The sequence below is a fragment of the Schistocerca nitens genome, chromosome 5 (assembly GCF_023898315.1).
Source record: "Schistocerca nitens isolate TAMUIC-IGC-003100 chromosome 5, iqSchNite1.1, whole genome shotgun sequence".
Lineage (NCBI taxonomy): Eukaryota > Metazoa > Arthropoda > Insecta > Orthoptera > Acrididae > Schistocerca > Schistocerca nitens.
Genome location: NC_064618.1, coordinates 721927389 through 721945541, shown reverse-complemented (window position 1 = coordinate 721945541; position 18153 = coordinate 721927389).

The window sequence follows — 18153 nt, the reverse complement described above, 5'->3', positions numbered from 1 at the left end:
GCTACTTTCTCCGATAGTGAACACATTTCCTCAGTGTGTTTTTCTGAACCAAGTTTCAGAGTGTCCATTTGTGTTGAAATCGAATCTACTGTGTCCTTTAAGTTTTCTTGAGTTTTTGCAAGTTGCGTAACCGAATCGGTGGATGCAACTGAGACAATTTTAGCCGACAAGGTCTCATGATTTTCATGAACAATGGTTTGCAGTTCTTTTATGGCTGCTTCGTGATTCTGTAATGCATTTTCATGCCGCGAAAAAATAGGTTGAAAATGCTCACAAATTTGTGTTTTTACGTCATTACAGCCTTTTTGACATTTCGATTCAATGTTATGTAACTCAGTAGTTAAATCTTCACGTGTTTGTTCAAGTGTGGTATCTACCTTTTGAAGCTGTTGCTGTGTTTGTCTCTGATTTTGTTCCATTGTGTCTAACTTTTGAAGATTTTGTTCCATTGTGTCTAACTTTTGAAGATTTTGTCCCATTTGTTTCTGATTTTGTTCAAGTGTTGTGTCTAACTTTTGTAGCCTTTGTCCCATTTGTTGCATTAATTGTAATAACAATGCACTGGTGTCTGAAACATGTTCCTCAGTGCTTTTAGGCAGTGAAGTTGCACCGGCAACATTCATATTTTGACAAGCAGAAAATGTGTCTTGACTCATTTGAGAAAACGGTGAGAACCCAAAACCTGAGTCTGCAGTATTTGCAATATTGTGCTCTGTTATTCCCGATTTCTGAGGCGAGCTGTTGCCGACCGATCAATCGATAATGCTTCCCTGTTCACTACCTGTTTCACTGTCTACACCATTATTTGACGCCCGCTCCATTTCCCTATGCACAGCTACCAAATTACTACTTTGAATGTCTGTTACTTCATTACACAGCGGTGCTGATAAGCTACGCTCGTCGTCACTATTATTTCTCAGTTTACTTTGGAGCCTAGTGTTACGTTTTTCACACGCCATTATTGTCACAATGTTTCACACAACAACACAGAAAAACACAGTTTGAAGAGCAAAAATAAGAGAACACATTAACATAGCACTGAAAATAATATCAAGTTAATTGCAAGCACAGCTGCGAAATACTTGGTGCAAATTTACATGCGTGAGACACCTGTTTTACTGTACAACAATGAAAGACTGCAACTACAAAGGAGATTCTCTCTACAATTACGCACTAGCAATAAATAAAATCTACACTAATTACACAAACTACAAGAAAAAATCCGAAGATTCCAGTGAGGTATCCTGGCAGGGTCGCCATATGAAACGTCCCCTTAGAAAAATTAATACATGACTGTGCTTATACTGACACACAATATTTTTTTAGCGCAACGCAATCTGACTTTCAAAAAAATCCCTACAAAAGAATGGCCCTGACTAACATTAAACTATACCTTTCACAAATCACTTACCTCACAAAAATCTTCGCTACTCAAGCTACTGCAATACAGCGAGCGCTACTACTGCCAGCTAAATAAAAGATTGAAAGTACTGAAGGCACTAACTACTGATAGGCATAGTTAGCAAATGAAAGATTTTGATAGAGAACAACCAATGTATTTACATCAATAGTCATAATATATATAGCAGTTCATGACAAATTTCAAAACTCCGCCATCTCTCTCCCCACATCCACCACTGCTGGCGGCTCACCTCCAACTGCGCAACGCTACGCGCTGTTCACATCCAGCTGCCGCTGACCAACACTACAATGGCAGACAACAATGCAAACTAGCCACAGACTGCACACAGCACAGCCAGTGATTTTCGTACAGAGCGCTACGTAACGTTGCCAATAAGAAAACAGAAACAGCCTACTTACACTATTAGTACTTATAGTCGGCAACAGCGTACGTGGGCTCTGGTCGTGCGGCTCACAAGGAATGCTGCGTTAACTCGACTGAAAGTGTACCGATATCGCCACAGGCCGCTGCAGTGTGTCCCGGCACTTTGGTAACCGTTCAACCCGGCTCGCCTGAATCTGCCTCACGTTTTGAAAACGAGTACACTTTAGGAACAAGGTCCCTTGCCTGTTTGAGAAACACTTGACGCCTTGTATGTGTTTCAGCCATTGTAAAAAAAAACTCACAGAACACACATAAAAAAGCCAATCGTAGTTTCACGCACATAAAACACGATAGAACGGTCAATATGACGGAAGTTTTCACAGTAAGGAACGCGGAAACCGGCTGAGTGTTGATTGGTTATCTGTGCAGCTCTCTATTGCGTGAAGGCCATAAATGCAGTTACGGACTATACATGTCTCATTTTCGGTGTTTCTGTTGTGTGCCGATTTAAAATCTTGTAATGTCCTTTATAACTTTATGCACACAAGAATTTGTAACAAGTAGTGGGATTTATCTGGGTCAAGCTTTTGGTTTCGTTCGTTATTAGTAAATCTCTTTCATGACAGTAAATTATGGGAATACTGGTACCTGGAATTGAATACTAAGGCCACTCTTTTCGTTAACTGCGTTAATTAGATCTGTTGTTTAAATTTTACAAAGAATTTGAGTTTTGGGGACTGATCTGGTGCTCAGCATGTCCATCTGATGCTGATCAATTTGGGCTCACAGCACTATTTCACACAGTTAACAAGCTAGCAACAGGTTCTGCGAACTGATATGGGGCCTCTGTCTGCCGAGAATGGTTCATCAGTATCCTAAATCCAGAAAATGACTTCCACGCCCGCTCACGGAACTGCACTTCCGAATTATTTCAAAGTGTCCCTCATTCTTGCCTCGATATACTCAAGAGTCAGAAATATCACCCCTGTCACACAGGCATCAATATGAGGGCTTCACTTCGACTTTGTCGATTTCAAAAGCTTCCAGCCGCTCCAAAAACTGTTTCAACATTTAGGCCTATCATTCAGTCAGCCTCGTGATTAGAACTGAGCCGTGCTGCCAGGTCAATAGCTCGTGCATGACGAGTTGATCACTTTCTTTGCCAATTCGCGAGTGTTTGGTCTTTCTCCGTAGTAGGAAGGAAGGAGTGGAGGAGCGAAAGCGAGGTGATCGAGGAGAACGGTTGTCGGTAGTGGTGCCCCGCGGAGCACACGTGCTTCTTGGGTAGCAACTAAAGCTGACGCACGGATTTTCTGGTCCGAGCATCATGGGCTGGCGTTTACCGCAAAAGACGATGCAGTTCTTGACGTGATGTGCTTGGCGAGGCTACCCCTGTCTTGGTTGTGATAGTTCGTGTGGTTTCGGGATTTTTCCTGGAGAAGTCAGAGCGATTGGGTGAAACTTAAGAAACGTACCCCAGTCTGACATAGGCGCTCAGAACGCCTTCATCGTGGTATTTTGCCGGACACTGGGTCAACACCTAACTTTGTTTGCCGGCCGAGGGCAGAGCAATGTTCTGCAAGTCGTGGGGCAAAACTGGCATCACCCCATTCTGCATTAAAAAAAAAAATTATACAAGAAGGAATGGTGGTACCACCCCACTCTGTATGTTTGCCAAATTTATAGTTCCCCCTTAAAATATTGTTCTGCTAAGTGGTTTATGACCCCCTGAGGATAGTCTATCCTTTCGAGAGACCCTGACCCCTTCCCCTCCTGCTTCAACCACCACCCACATTTTTCTACTCTCTCCCTCACCAATACAAGCACATTTTTATATCATATTAATTGACTAATTAATTTAATCGATGAATTAATTACCCCCTCTCCTCTGGGAAATCATACAGCCCTCCCCTCACATCTTCCACTTCCCCTAACACCCCATCTGGAAACTGGTTGGAGAAGGACCCAGTCTGTGCTGGAAAGGAAGGATTTCATGATAAGAAATTGAGGTCAATTGCAATTACACAGCAAAGGATATGCTGTTTATTTATAAATTTAAATTTTCTGAGGTTGAATCGCTTTATTTAGTGGGAAAAGCTCACATCCAGCAAGTAGATGTACTAATTACGTAATTACACTGTTGCAGATTGGAGGTGTTGACTTGTTGAAAAAAAACTTTCTTGTGTTTGCTCACCTTGACATGAGCTAATGCACCATGCCACCAACAGAGGATGTCCTACCCTTACCCACCTGTCACCCCATCCCTCCCCACCTTTCCCAAATAAAATTGGTGGAGAAAGACTCACTCTATTCTGGGGAGGAAGGATCTCACGAAGGGAGATTCAAATCAATGCAATAATATGCTGGTGTCCAAAATTGAAGCAACAAACCACTGTTTCTCTGTCCTGTGTCTAATTCATAATATATTCATACAAAATGTCAACCAGATGTAGGTACAGTCGTGTTCTGCACGGAAGATGGCATTCCGGTCAAGAGACAACCATGCCAATAATTACGTCAACGAGGTAGTGTTTGCCGGGTAGCCCCACATCCACTACCACAGTCTAAACAGTCACAGACGGTGCAATATGGTGGAGGGTCACAGAAAGAAAGGAAGCAGGACAGTGGCAAACTGATTTGGCCCGGTGGCTTAATGTGAGTTATTAGTTGTTTCTCAGTTGTGGCGACAGTTTATAGAGATTAAAACTGTATCCCAAAGACGAGGGTAGGGCCAACCACGTGCGACATCAGAAAGAAAGGACCATTGTTTGGCTGTTAGGGTACGGCAGTACCGCCTCAGTACTGCATGGCAGCCGGCATCTGAGCCAGCAGTATCCATTGGATGTGTTGCATTGAGGCAAAAGATGCACTGAAGGATTCCGAAAAGTATGCTTTATTGTCAGAGAATTGCTGTAGATGTACCCCTGATGCATCTTCACAGGAGGGAACCCTTAGGGTGGAGTCATCAGCATGCCACCTGCATGGTCGAACAGTGGCCCAATGTTGTTTTCACACATGAGTCCTGATTTAGTCTGGAGAAAGATTCTCATTGGACTCGCATCTGGAGGGAGCGTGGGAAACGATTTCGGGGCCCAAACATTTTTGAGGAGGATACCTAATGGTGTGGGCTGAGTTCATGCTGACCACTGGAACCTCTCTTCATGAAATTGTACGAGTGAATCGGCAAAGTTTAACTGCTGTCATGTATCGTGACAAGTTCTTGGGACCTCATTTCTAGTTGTTGCAAGCTGCTGTGGGTCCAGACTTTGTACTGATGGACGATAATGCTCGACCTCATAGGGCACAAGTGATTGACATTTTCTTGGAAATGGAAGATACTGCATACATGGTGTGGCCTGCAAACTCTTCTGATTTGAATCCCATAGAGCATGTCTGGGATGCACTATGGAGATGGTTGCATCACACTTCACCATCCACCAACACTCTCCAAGACTTACGAGCAGCTCTGCAGGAAGAATTGGCGTTATTGCCTCAACATGAGACTGATGACATCATTCACAGCAAAACCCCATCGTTGTTACTCCTGTATTGCTGCCAGAAGTGGACACAACCCATACCAAGCACTTTAACCAGTCGTCTCAATGTGTGTGCGAACCTGTTAAGTTAGAAAAAACTAAGAACATGTTTGTCTACTGTTATGGATGTTGCAGTTGTTTACATCCTGTATTCTTTACACTGTTTCTACTTTACTATCATCTGTTTGTAATGTTTTGTGGCTAAATAAACGCAATGTTGCAAGATTTCCATTTGTTGTTTTAATATTGGACACCATTGTATATTGAGGTATATTCTTTATTCAATCACTTTGCTGGAGACATGATCCCCCTATTTGGGTAGAGAGCACATCTGCACCCCCACTCCCACTTCCCATTAGTTGTAACTGTCAGCACCGAGGAGTGGAATAAAGTTTGGTATGGCAGCCACCACTGGGGGGGGGGGGGTCTCCTGTGCCTGTGTGTGTCACCCGAACGCCGCCATGCAGGTCAAAAACCGCCCAATACTAAATATCATCCAGCACAGATCAGATGTCGGCCTATTTGATCTTGTGGCCCCCAAAAAAGCATCAAGTGGCTGAATTTTCCTGACTTGGAAATTCCAGACTCTGTTCCTGTCTCCATCTCTCTCAAGTGTCTACTTCCTGTTTTTCTATGTGAACCAGTGTCTCCAAACATGCAGATGGAGGGTTTCATCCCTCCTCAGCATAGTGTGTTCCTATTCGCTAATGCTGGGGACAAAGGGCGAGCTGACGCAATTTCGATGTCAAAAATAGAGGTAAATAGTCCATTTGCACTACCCTATGAAATCAATTGTTCAGCGATTTACAGGAGTCAAATGTGTCACTTAAAAGACTAGTCATTACCATACGATGATCCTTCTTTGTCATATAAACATATTTCCAAAGTTTTAGTATCACGTGCAAACATTATGAAAATCAAAAAATTAAATTTACGCCACAAATAGAGCGTAGCACTAAATATATCTCAATGTTTCCACTAAACATATCAGGTGAAATAATCCAACTGATCACACACACTCACGATTGCGAGACTGCAAAGAGCATACCATCCACCAATGGCATGGAGCTGTGGTGGCGCCATCCACCGCCGGCATGGTCATTGCATTGTCTTGTGAGCGCCAGTGACGAGAGATATACACACGCATCGACTACAGTGGCAGCTGCACGCCCATCCCCGAACATCCACATGCCCACCACACCAAATGCTCAGAGGTCGGAGAGAGACTGTCACCAAGCACTCAGCTGATCAATTTACATGTATGGAACAATTGTCCGCCGCAAACACTGGTCATTTTGAATCTTCTCATGCAACACACACATCCGTTTCTGTCTCCTCTCACCCAGTACACTGGTCACTTCGCTAGCTCCTGCTGTCCTGGGGAAGAACAGACAGCTCAGCACATTCTTTGTACCTAACTGCCTATCACAGGCTGAGCTAGTCCATTACTTCCAGTTGCCTACTCCTTGTGACGGCTCCTGCTGCGGAACATTGCGAGCCAAATAGTAGTGGCTTGGGTGTATATAGTATTTCTGACCTATTCCACCCCGGCATAGACCTCCAAGTCAGTGATGCTGTTGATCATACACATTGACTGAAATACAGATTTCTACCTTTTATACAAGTTATTTACAAAGACAGTATAAATCGAGGTAGACACAGACATACAGAAAGGATAGCACATGCACTGCAACTTTAGAATATGTGTTTGTATGTGACTGGATGCATTTGAGTGCAGTGCTATACTGTATTGTCTGACTAATGTGCTCTTCCATCTCGTTGACAAGAATAATACTCATACAGCAGTGTATCTGTCCATCCAATGGACATATAGCATACAAAATAGCATGACTGTAGTTATTATCTGCTATCATCATGGATCTTTAGAGTATAAAAAGATGTGTAGTAGGTGCAGCAGGACACAGGGGATGGTTGTTGTGACCGGAGAATCTACACAGTATTGTTACAAATATTGGTAATATAAATTATATCGAAGATGGTATACTCTTTAGCAGGATAAATGTCAATGTGCTTACACCTGCTGCAGAAAACTTTTTCAAAGAGAAATTCGCTTTTTGTAGGGCTGTAGCACAGTTGAAAATAATGTACCCATGGTTGAAATCGATACTTCATGACTGTTGATAGGCATGCAGAGTTTCTCTGTGTAAGTATTTAGATCTGTCAGCGGTGGATGGTTGAGGTTTGGACGCATAGCTTGCTAACTGTTCATCTATAAATGATGCTGCCAGGGAGACTCCCTCTGTAGGCGGAGAAGGGAAAAACTTATGGCCCTAGATGCTACCTGCAGTCAACAAACTGTCAACTAACAAATAACTTATTACTAGGGGAATAAAAGTAAATACCCAAAAGCTTTGGTTTGTAGATGTCCTGACAGGGTTTCAGGTATGTATCAGAGATGGAAGGTATAGACAGAAATAATTAAATAGATTTCATAAGCAATAAGACCATATACTTATGGGAAAAAAGATATCAGAGCAGCAACAGCAGCTCTGTACACATATGAAACACCTGTTGCAGATAGCTACAAGATGTATGGGAAATGAAATGAGCATATAGAACTGTTTCTAGACTTTGAGTTACCATCAAGTGCAGCACTACACGAGTCTGCAGACAGGCTTTCTGATGGACAAGAACAGTACACGGAATTGTTTCCTGACTTCAAGTTTTCAATACATCCATCATCTGCACCAGTCATTGAGCTTCACATAGATATGAAACGACTATTACTATACTTTTCATGACCATCCTCTCTATAATGCATGCATGTCAATCATCGGGAAGAGGGGACGACTTAGGATTTTTAGTAGGCTGTCGTATAAGACGCGCAAATATTCTTGTAGAAAATCAAACACCACATGCATATGACATCAATATGACAGCATACATGTGAAAAACTGTGGGTAAAATTCGAGGAAAACCTGGTATAATCATGAAAAATTGATATGAAATACCTAAAATTGAGGGTAATACGATGCAATATGTAAAATCGCGAAAACCTATCAAAATAACAGAAATTGACAGTGAACCCACAAAATTAAAGAAAAAAAACAATGGAATGGGTACCAACAGAAATCAATAAATTTATGTGTTGTGGACTGATCGTACATATACACACTTTAATGAGGGGGCATTCTAGAGATGTGATGTCAGGGCGAAATGGCCATATTATCCCACACATGAGCAACAAAACCTAACATCAGGCCATGACTTGTGTATGCAAGAGGAAGGTTACCAGGGATGTGGTAAACTGTGGTAAGACTGTTACATCTGATCCGGCTACTGATCATGGTGTTTACTTCCTTCTAAGATGTCGGCATTTCTTAGTATGCATTTTCAGCTGCCAGTGATCGTTTTATAGGATTGTTGTGAACAAATCACAATTTTTGAACTGTAATCATCCTTGAATTTCGTAAACAGCAGGCACCATAGATCTCCAGAAACCTATATAGTGTTTATGTTACAAAGAATCGATGTTTTCTTTTGTGTGCAAGATGGTCGTTTTACCACGGTAGAGTTCGTCACCATAGTTTGCCAGAGAAACATGCAGAGAAAAAGTATCTCATATGTTGCAAACAATTTTCCGGTATTAGAGTGTTAAGACTGTTGCATTCCACATGACTAACAGGTTATAAACTGCACAGCTCTAGCATTATAGCGCTTTTAAGTACAGAACTGTGTAGCCTCTGTCCGCAGCTCGTGGTCTTGCGGTAGCGTTCTCGCTTCCTGCGCACGGGGTCCCGGGTTCGATTCCCGGCGGGGTCAGGGATTTTCTCTGCCTCGTGATGACTGGGTGTTGTGTGTTCATCATCATTTCATCATCATTGACTCGCAAGTCGCCGAAGTGGCGTCAACTTAAAAGGACTTGCAATATGGCGGCCGAACTTCCCCGCATGGGGCCTCCCGGCCAACAATGCCATACGATCATTTCATTCATTTTCATGTGTAGCCTCTTGCATGTTTTTATGTTCCATGATCATTTCTATCTTTCTGGTACCTTCTTGGCATGGACACCAGACACTGGAGCAATAAATGGCTCTGAGCACTATGCGACTTAACTTCTGAGGTCATCAGTCGCCTAGAACTTAGAACTAATTAAACCTAACTAACCTAAGGACATCACACACATTCAAGCCCGAGGCAGGATTCGAACCTGCGACCGTAGCAGTCGCGCGGTTCCGGACTGAAGCACCTAGAACCGCTCGGCCACCGCGGCCGGCCACTGGAGCAATACTTCAGAATCGTTAGCACAAGTGATTCACGTAAAATGCTTCAAATTTCATCCATCTGGAGCTGCACCATGCACAAACAACATGTTTCCTGTTGCATCAGCTCATCCTGTTTCTCCACAGGATGCAGAAGGTAGCAAATATAGTGCTGTCTGACTTAAATTGGAATGATTACATGGACAAAGCTGCGTGGAGGGTGGGACAGACTCAGAGGAACAGTTACAAGATGCAGATAGACTGTATAAAACCACGCTGGAGCTTTCCTGTATAGGGTTCTTAGCAGATAGGTCTGAAAAAGGTGACTCACTTCGAAATATGAAAGGGGCACGAATATGATTCACCAGTGGCTGTAACCACTGAATACATCTCTTAGGATCCAATGCAAATGTGTGGCAGAATGCAGAGACTTGTTTCCAGATGACTAACAGAATTTCTACCAGATAGCATAACACTATAGGTCAGAAAAGCCGGTGCTTTGGTGATAGGATTTAGTACATTTCTTATGGCTTCAAACTAGGGCTGCATTTTTAAAGTGATTCCTCACATAGCACACCATCTACTGTATGTGATCAGTCGCAATCAACCATCATCCTCCCTCACCTATAGCCCTGTGGATGTATCACATAACTTCTGTTACACTATCTACATGGCATCAAGATAGAATGTGTTACAAATAATGTTTGTTAGCATGAGAAATATCTAGCAGCATCAAGGGGGAGTTGCAAATATCCGCTTAATATTATGCTCCTTAGCCGAATCACTTTCTAAATTCGGTGAAAAGAATGCTTTTATTACGACTTTACGCAGCTGGCGACATGCACCTGCAATTTTGGCCTATTAATACACACTCCAGCTACCACAGCCTATATTCAATGTCATGATATTTGTGTGGAAGAACACTTCATTCAGAAGCAATAACGAACCTCTATGTATAAAGCACGTATAGTTTTTAACATGGATATCATCAGCAACTGTTGTGTGTCACTGTAGAACCAAAACCACATTTATGCAGGGTGACAATAACATAGCCGTTTCGATCGGATTTTTAATAGCACGGTGCTTAAGTGAAATGTGGTAAAATCCTCTTGTGGTCAGCTTGAGATGTTGATTCTCAAAAGTGTTCCTCAAAAACAACATTGCCTTCCCTCCAGGGACTCTCATTTGAGCTAACTGCCAAGTGTAATCCGACTTTTGAGAAACAAAACATGCAAAGTGACTCTCACGATCTTTTTAATTAGTTAGCATGTCAATTTGATATCAATGAAGTGCCGCCTGGCGGGTACAAGCGATGTTTAGGGTACCACAGATATGATTTGTGAGTTGGAGTGGTAATCAGGCATTTTTTTACTAGAGCAATATCTGTTAACATAATTTCAGTCTCCCACTTACACATGGAGAGACGACCACCGTAAAAAAATTTCAAAAGTGATACATATTATAAACGTGATACTTACAACTTCTCTGTTCTGTTACCTTAAGAGTTTCATATGTTGCAGAACATTTGGTTACTTTAAAGGAGTTCGAAAGTGAGGTGGCATCCTGTGACAGGGGTATGTCTTAGCACTCCGCCATGAGCTAAAAATTTATTTAATATGCTAGTCCTGCGATGCAGGATGTGACAGATCTCAAGCTGATTAAAACAGATGTTTTTACCTCATGAGAGAATACTCAGAGGAAATATAGCCTATACCATACTGTTACAGAATTTTCACGCTAAGTAACGATACTTTAGTGATGTGAAAACGTGTGTATGCCTCAATTTTTCGGTCTTTGAAAATAATTTGTATAAAAGGGATAAATATATATGTAGTTCGAGAAATTCGAGGTGCATGGGCAACAACATCACTGACTCGGATTGGGTAAAGTGGATTTTCTGAACTTGGATGGCCTATGTCAGGGCGAAATTGGTTAGAACTACTGTATACAGCCGGCCGGGGTGGCCGAGCGGTTCTAGGCGCCACAATCTGGAATCGCACGACCGCTACGGTCGCAGGTTCGAATCCTGCCTCGGGCATGGATGAGTGTGATGTCCTTAGGTTAGTTAGGCTTAAGTAGTTCTAAGTTCTAGGGGACTGATGATCTTCTAAGTTAAGTCCCACAGTGCTCAGAGCCATTTTACTGTATACATCTAAGCCCCTGCTGTGTGACTCACAGCGTGCCATGGCAGGCGTGGTCTCGAGGAGTCAGTAAGTAGAAGTAACAGGTTTGCTCAGCTTGTGGTGGGCGGTTAGTTATGAAGAATGCATCGACCTGTGTCCTCTTACCTGCAGCACTGGGACCGGTGTGCTGGGTGAGTGGCAACAGAAACGAATGTGTGTGTTGCATGAGAAGATTCAAAATTATGGGCGTTTGCGCTGCACGATTATTTCACCGATGTAAATGGATCAGTTGGCTGCTTGGTGAGTTTCTTTCTGACCTCTCAGCGTTCAGTATGGCGGGCGTGTGAATTCCAGGGGATGGGAGTGCAGTGCAAGCATAGCCGGTATGTCTACCGAGCTCTCCTCACTGGCGCTTGTGAGCTGAGATGGCCCCCAGCAGCCAGCGGACAGAGCGCTCTTTGCAGTCAGTAGTGTGTGTGTGTGTGTGTGTGTGTGTGTGTGTGTGTGTGATCAGTTGGATTTTTTCACATGAAATCTTAATTGGAAACATTGCTGTGTAGGAGGGTGCTTGTGTTCTGAAATGCAGTTGCAAACAAGACCTCACATATATTTTGTACTACGATTTATTTGTGGTGGAAATTTAATTACTTGATTTGCATAATGTTTGTATTCGATACTCAGATTTTGAAAATATGTTTTATTACAAAGAAGGATCATCACAAAGTGCTGGTGAGTGTTTTAAGTTATTTATTTGACTCTTGTAAATCGTTAATCAATTAATTTGGTAGGGTAGTGCAAATGGACTATTTATCACTACAGGGTTATTACAAATGATTGAAGCGATTTCACAGCTCTACAATAACTTTATTATTTGAGATATTTTCACAATGCTTTGCACACACATACAAAAACTCAAAAAGTTTTTTTAGGCATTCACAAATATTCGATATGTGCCCCTTTAGTGATTCGGCAGACATCAAGCCGATAATCAAGTTCCTCCCACACTCAGCGCAGCATGTCCCCATCAATGAGTTCGAAAGCATTGTTGATGCGAGCTCGCAGTTCTGGCACGTTTCTTGGTAGAGGAGGTTTAAACACTGATTCTTTTACATAACCCCACAGAAAGAAATCGCATGGGGTTAAGTCGGGAGAGCGTGGAGGCCATGACATGAATTGCTGATCATTACCTCCACCACGACCGATCCATCGGTTTTCCAATCTCCTGTTTAAGAAATGCCGAACATCATGATGGAAGTGCGGTGGAGCATCATCCTCTTGAAAGATGAAGTCGGCGCTGTCGGTCTCCAGTTGTGGCATGAGCCAATTTTCCAGCATGTCCAGATACACGTGTCCTGTAACGTTTTTTTCGCAGAAGAAAAAGGGGCCGTAAACTTTAAACCGTGAGATTGCACAAAACACGTTAACTTTTGGTGAATTGCGAATTTGCTGCACGAATGCGTGAGGATTCTCTACCGCCCAGATTCGCATATTGTGTCTGTTCACTTCACCATTAAGAAAAAATGTTGCTTCGCACTGAACGCATCCTCTTCCATGATCTGTTGCAACCGCGCCGAAAATTCAAAGCGTTTGACTTTGTCATCGGGTGTCAGGGCTTGTAGCAATTGTAAACGGTAAGGCTTCTGCTTTAGCCTTTTCCGTAAGATTTTCCAAACCGTCGGCTGTGGTACGTTTAGCTCCCTTCTTGCTTTATTCGTCGACTTCCGCGGGCTACGCGTGAAACTTGCCCGCACGCGTGCAACCGTTTCTTCGCTCACTGCAGGCCGACCCGTTCATTTCCCCTTACAGAGGCATCCAGAAGCTTTAAATTGCGCATACCATCGCCGAATGGAGTTAGCAGTTGGTGCATCTTTGTTGAACTTCGTCCTGAAGTGTCGTTGCACTGTTATGACTGACTGATGTGAGTGCATTTCAAGCACGACATACGCTTTCTCGGCTCCTGTCGCCATTTTGTCTCACTGCGCTCTCGAGCGCTCTGGCGGCAGAAACCTGAAGTCCGGCTTCAGCCGAACAAAACTTTATGAGTTTTTCTACGTATCTGTAGTGTGTAGTGACCATATGTCAATGCATGGAGCTACAGTGAATTTATGAAATCGCTTCAATCATTTGTAATAGCCCTGTATTTATGACATTGAAAGTGCGTCAGCTCTCCTTTTGTCCCCAGGATTAGCCAATACAAACACAGCATTCTGAGGAGAGATAAATACCTCAATCTCTGTGTTTGGATGAGTTGGTTCATACATGCACAAACAAGAAGTAGGCTCTTGACAGAGACATAGAAAGGAAGCGAGTCTGGAATTTCCTGAGCAACAGAACGCCACCAATTTATGCCTTGTTTGAAGTTCAAAACAGGCTGACATTCAGTCTGTGGTGGGGGATATTTAGTATGATGATCTGTAATTATGGTACTGGCCGGTTTTGACCTACATAGCGACGTTCAGAAGACAAAGTCATTGCGGAGACACCCAACATCGGGTACTATAATGCACTTCATTCCATTCCTCAGCGCTTACAGTTATTACTCAAGGATAGCAGGGATGAGAGGGTGCAGACATGAGCTCTACCCAAGTATGGGGATCCTATCTCCCACAAACTGATTAAATAAAGAATATGACCCAATGCATTATTGCCAGTCACCTTTCATGTTGTTAGATTCTTCCTCTTCAGCACAGAACGAGTCTGTTTTTGTGGGAGGGAGGGGCGGAAAGGGGCAGAGATGTGTGTGAGGTAGGACATGCTCTTGTGGTGGAGCTGTGTACTAGCCCAGTCGATCCCCGCATGTAAAGGTGAGCACAGGGACGAAAATTTTTACCAACAAGACAGTACCTCCAATCAGCAGCAGCGTAATTACGTAATTAGTACATTTAGTTGCTGGAGGTGAGCTTTTCAAGCCAAATAACGGTAAACCTGTCGGTGATCAGAGGACTTCCATCTCATGTATGATGAAACTTCACACAGGTCCGTGGAAGTGACATCAATCTCTGATCGCCTGCTCCAGTGGACCAATACATGTATATTTAATGTGATCAGCTCATATGGTCAGGTGTCAACAAGCAGATTATATTTGTCTCCCAGTTATAACTGAAGAGATAGTTGTGGTAAGATCTTATCGAGCTAACTGCGAAACAACGCTAGCGAGGTTCTTCATAGTTTTATTCCTTTCGATGCTACAAAAACAGAGAGGGGAGAGAGAGAAATTTTGCTGTCAACGAAGACTTGGTCACCATTACGCAGTCAGATTTGTGGCGTGGTAACCATAGGAACACGAGAATGGAGATTAAAACATGTATGCTGTGATATTTATAGACCGTCATTTGATTTCGATTTAGGAGTTAATACATGCGTTTCCTGGCCGGCCGGAGTGGCCGAGCGGTTCTAGGCGCTTCAGTCTGGAACCGCACGACCGCTACGGTCGCAGGTTCGAATCCTGCCTCGGTCATGGATGTGTGTGATGTCCTTAGGTTAGTTAGGCTTAAGTAGTTCTAAGTTCCAGGGGACTGATGACCTCATAAGTTAAGTCCCATAGTGCTCAGAGCCATTTGAACCATTTTGAACCATACGTTTCTCCTACAGAGAGACAAGCAGCAGCAGAAGTTCCGTCTTTTGTATACTCAATCAATAAGAGACAACATTCTTTGGCGAGTGTTGTGTGTCCATAAACGGATGGACTGACATCTTATTAGGTACTTATTTACATCCATATGCTCATTTCACAAGCCATTGTACAGTGTATGTCGGACGGTACATCATACCACTAGTAGTCATTCCCTTTCCTATTCCACTCTCAAACAGAGCGAGGGAAAAAAGAGCACCTATATACCTCCCTATGAGCACTAATTTCTCGTATCTTATTCCCATGGTCCTTCTGTGAAACGTATTTTGCCGGCAGTAGACTCCTTCTGTGGTCAGCTTCAAATGTCGGTTATCTACAGTGTTCCTCGAAAAGGACATCGTCTTCCTCCTAGGGATTCCCATTTTTGAGTTCTCGAATCATCTGCCCACTAATTTGGCAGGAGCCAATAGGAAGTTTCTACAGGGCTGTATTCTGCGTGAAACCTAGGTCTACAGACCCGTACACATTCGGTATGGGACGGCCGGAGTGGCCGTGCGGTTCTAGGCGCTAGAGTCTGGAGCCGAGCGACCGCTACGGTCGCAGGTTAGAATCCTGCCTCGGGCATGGATGTGTGTGATGTCCTTAGGTTAGTTAGGTTTAATTAGTTCTAAGTTCTAGGCGACTGATGACCTCAGAAGTTACGTCGCATAGTGCTCAGAGCCATTTGAACCACTTGAATGTTCGGGATGAGGGGTCACTAGTGAGGTATTTTGCTATTGCTCACTGTCTCAGCGTTTCGGGGAAATTCGAAAACGTATCCATCCTACTCAGAACGTTACGGTTTGTGGGAGGGTTGTGGGGAAACGTATTATTCAACATGCTGGTATTTACCCCAGCGACATTTAAGCGTCCTGTCCTTCTGAGAAGGACAGGACAACTTTCACGATCATTGATGTCGGACGTGCGCGGTACAGCCCTAACGCGTGGGCGAAGATTCGCGTCCCGCTGGCGGCGGTGGCAGCTGCTCACATGCAGTCCGGTGGCGGCGGCGTGGCGGGGGTGGAGAAGAAACATCCTAAGGCCCCCGCAGACCGACAGGTCGCGGTAGTATACCAGAATTCTAAGCGACTTAAATCCAACATGACCAGATAGCCGACAGACAGATCGCAGTTACCGTTAGACGTCTTCAGTTATTCGGCAACGGTTACCAGCCATTTTGTTATCGGAAGAAGTAACTACCTAGCCTGTGGGAAGCCTGCAGACACGTCATGGAAGCGTCTGTAATGGTTAGCTGGCGAGTGTAATCCAACACAAGGCACTCTCACGATCAATTTAATTAATTAGCCTACCAATTTGATATCAATGACGTGCCGCCAGTCGCGTGCAAACGAAGGCGATAGTAACATGGATGTGATTCAAGAGTTGGATCAGTAATCGGGCTTGACGAAATTTCAATCTCCCACCTACACAGGGAGAGATGACCATCGCAATAAAGACAGATGTATTACCGAATTAAAGTGATACATAGTATAAACCTGATGTTTACAACTTCTCTGTGCCGTTACCTTAAGAGACTTTGTACGTGGTGGAGAATTTGGTTACTTTCAGAGAGTTCGAAAGTGAGGAGGCACACTGTGACATGAGCCAAAAGTGAGTTTAATATTCTAGTGCTGTGATGCACGACGTTGCAGATAAAAACAGAACTTACTACCTGACGAGAGAATACTTAGAGGTAATATAGCCTACGTCGTACTGTTACAGGATTTTCACAACAAGTAACAATACGTTATGCCACTCCAATGCCTCATGTGGTCAGAATCTGCCACTCTTCTGCCAAGAGACATAACAGTCATTAGAAAGGAAGACACAAAACATATAATAAAGCGATAAAAAGGGGAATATAAGAAAATAATGAAGGGTGATAATGGGAGTTAAAAACACACAAACATGGGGACGTTCGTTGTGATACACAGTTAAAAAAGCGTCTCATGAAAATAAAAACGCATTTGACAACGTTTGTAGCACATAAAAGACATTGGAGCAAAAGCACAATATAAAAAAAACTGGCCACACCAGAACGACAGCAATTCAAATGCACTGCACGAGATGTAGCACACATGACAAAGAATAAAACTGCTGTGGGGGAGGAGTGGGAGAACCTACTGAGGGAGGGGTGATCTGAGAGGAGGTAATAGAAGGGGGAGAAGGGGCAAATGGGGGAGCGGCTGTAGAGGGGGGATGAAAAATGGGGTAGGTGTCCAGACCAAGGGCCAGGAGACAGGTGGGGTGGGAGACGGAAAGCAAGCCAGGATGGAGCGCAGAGATACGAAAGGGGTTCGCTGGAAAGGTACGGGGTGTAGAGGGAGGAAAAAACCACTCAGGGTAAGGGAAAGGAGGGGACAAGGAGTCATTGGGAGGGAGGAAATGTGTAGTTAGAGTTGACAGAAAGCGTAGATATCAGGATGAATCTCATCATTCAGGAGGGGTAGTCGCCAGAAGCTGCACTGGTAAAGGAGGTGGAGGGTGTGGTGATGGAGACAGGGTGGGACACAATGGTAAAGGCGCAGCAACAGGTAGGTGGTATTGATGATAGGAGACAAAAAATGGCTCTGAGCACTATGGGACTTAACTTCTGAGGTCATCAGTCCTCTAGAACTTAGAACTAATTAAACCTAACTAACCTAAGCACATCACACACATCCATGCCCAAGGCAGGGTTCGAACCTACGACCATAGCGGTCGCGCGGTCCAGACTGTAGCGCCTAGAACCGCTCGGCAACTCCGGCCGGCTGATAGGAGACACCAGGGGGTGAGCGGGAGCAAATCTGCAGATGATGTACAGGGTTTGGATGTGTTCGAGGAAAAGGAGAAGATGTGGGAAGGGGATGAAGGCATATAGGATCCTTGTGAGGGA